Source organism: Delphinus delphis, chromosome 13 (genome assembly GCF_949987515.2).
Source record: "Delphinus delphis chromosome 13, mDelDel1.2, whole genome shotgun sequence".
Classification (NCBI taxonomy): domain Eukaryota; kingdom Metazoa; phylum Chordata; class Mammalia; order Artiodactyla; family Delphinidae; genus Delphinus; species Delphinus delphis.
The window spans coordinates 73,466,614-73,469,137 of record NC_082695.1 but is presented as its reverse complement, the minus strand read 5'-3'; the positions used below and the strand labels follow the sequence as shown (position 1 = coordinate 73,469,137).

General features: G+C 49.8%; 1 long non-coding RNA gene across 1 annotated transcript in view; it reads right to left on the bottom strand.

The window, feature by feature from the left end:
- LOC132436644 (uncharacterized) overlaps positions 1 to 1,263 on the bottom strand; it is a 3,599-nt gene extending 2,336 nt beyond the window's left edge. Inside the window, exon 1 of the long non-coding RNA XR_009521826.1 lies at positions 1,148 to 1,263. This is a non-coding gene — a long non-coding RNA (uncharacterized lncRNA). The remainder of the gene's footprint in view (positions 1 to 1,147) is intronic.
- Positions 1,264 to 2,524: the final 1,261 nt, after the last annotated feature.

Here is a 2,524-nt window from a genome sequence, read left to right as displayed (position 1 = left end):
AACCATCTGAGGCGAGATTAAAGGGAGCAGAGAAGCTCATGGAGATTAGGAGAGCGACCACCTGAGACGACATTAAAGGAGGGCAGGCCCTGCTCACACCCTAATCTTGTCAGAGATCCTGCCCTTGAACCACTGTTATAAACCCCTCATCAAATCCTCTGGGGTTGGGACACATAGTTTTCCCTTTCAAGGCAGGAGCCCATTCTGTGTCCCTTTGCTTGGAAAAGTAATGAAGCTATCCTTTTCTACTTCACTCAAAACTGTCTCCGAGATTTGATTCTGCACTGGTGCAGAGAGGCTGAGCTTTTAGCATCAGGAGCCCACATCCTCTGGGGAGCCTCGGAGACCTTGTCACTGATGTTGGTCCTCTAGCTAGGCACTCCAGGAACACCCTGTATTTCTCCAGTGGTTGCGTTTATTCCCCGGCATGGGGGTTTCTTGTTTGTCTCTATCCCTCAAGGACTGTAGGCTCCAAGGGGGCAGGACCGCTATCTGGTTCAGCATTATATCCCCAAAGAGTAGCAAAGTGCCTGGCACATGGCAGGCGGCCCCAGTAATCACAGGTAATATTTATTCATTCACTCATTCAACACATTTATTAAATGTTACTATCCACCATACACTATGGTACTCAAGATTTTCTCATTTAATCCTTCAAGGATGACTTCATTGATTCTTAACTCACCGAACAACCTAGTTCATAGATTAGGAAAGTGAGATGTACTTTCTAATGTTTATTTAAAAAAAAAAGTGCCCAAGGTCCCAGTAGATACCAGGATGGAAGAATGGATGGGCCCCGGTCAGGGTTGGAGGTCACCAGACTGGAGTACCCCTGAAAGAACTCGGAACTAGGGTTAAAAGTCCTCCTTTTAGATGCACTATTTAAAAAATCTAATATGAAAGGCCTGAGATAGGTAAAGTCGCTTAAGAGACAAAGCCTGCCAAGGCCAGACTAGCCTGTAATCTAATTGACTGTATTAGCATATCTAAAGAAAGAATGTGTCAATCCTGGGGGGAATAAACTCCAGCCGGATTCCAGCTTTGACAGCGCCGGACCCAAAACCTCCCCCGGCGGTAGGTGCCAGCGAACGTGGCAGGTGTAGCCCGCGCAGAAAGGATGCACCGGGCAGCTGAATCACGCGCTTACCTCCCCCGCTCTGGTTCCCAGCGAGCCTGCACTCCGCGTGCAATTCCGCTTCCGCCTGCAGGGAGAAGCTAATAATAGCTCCCATATGTGGGTCTGCATCCTGTGCTAGGCGTCTTGCTACACTTCTTGTTGCATTTCGGCCTCACACAGCCTATCTTCCAGCCGAGGAACCCATGCTAGAGGGCTTGCCCCAGGTCAAACTGCAGCTATGGAAAAAGAAAGAGCCGCGATTTGGAGCCAGGCTCGCTCAGCTCCAGGGCACAAGCTCACCTGCCTCTCCCTTGCACGTACCGCCCACACGAGCATGCCTGGACCAAGGAGAGCTCTATTTCTCTTGGTAGAAAAGAACTGAGTTGGCATGCGGGTTTATGCCTTATGCGGGACTGGTTCCGTGTGTCTTTCCTGAGAAACCAGTCCAGCTCAGTTTGTTGAGGTGGAACCTTCTACCCTTTCGGAGCCCTCCTCCTCCGCCCCCAGCTCCTCCGGCCCATTGAACAACTCAGCATCACGCACCCATCCCTCTATGCTTTTCCTGCCTCCTGCGGACACAGGAGGGAAGGGGGCAGGGCACAAGCTTTGAAACAATGACATAGCCTGAGGACATGACGTAAACGGATTAGAACCAAATGGGTCCAAGATGGTGGAAAACTTGACTTCCACTAGACCTTGAGCCTCAGTAGACGCTCATTGTAACACATCAGCAAGCTAAATGACACACCCACAGGCGCCATGACAGTTCTAAGGCGACCGTAAGGATCAAAAAGTGGGCGGTGGCCTAATTCCAGGAAATCCCCGCCCCTTCCTGAAATAGCTGGAATACTCCTCCCACTCATTAGCCTATGAAATTACCCACCCCTATAAAAACTGACAACTCCAGACCCTGGTGCCTTTCTCACCTTCTGAGATGGCCCACACTCTGTGGAGTGTGTTTTTCTCTAAGTATATCCACTTCTTACCTATCACTTTGTCTCTCACTGAATTCTTTCCGTGATGAGACATCAAGAACCTGAGCTTCATTAAGTCCTGAAACCACTCAGACACGTGGGTTCAAGTCCCAGTCTGGGTTTTGGCCAAGACTCGAACCTGGCCAAAACCCACAGTATTCCAACTGAGATCACACCCCTGGTTCCAGGACCTGGTTAAGAGCAGGGGTGGCATATTCACCCTATATGCACTTGGGAGTGACCCAGGGGGTGCATCTGAAGCCTTGGCTTGGCCATTCTATGGCTTAGTGACCTTGGAAAAGTCACTTAACCATCCAAAAACTCAGTTTCACAATCTGCATAACACTTAGAGCCTCACTCCGCCCCATTCATTCGCAAAGTAGGTTTAGATAAAACAGCAAACCGGGCTTCCTTGGTGGGGCAGTGGTTAAGA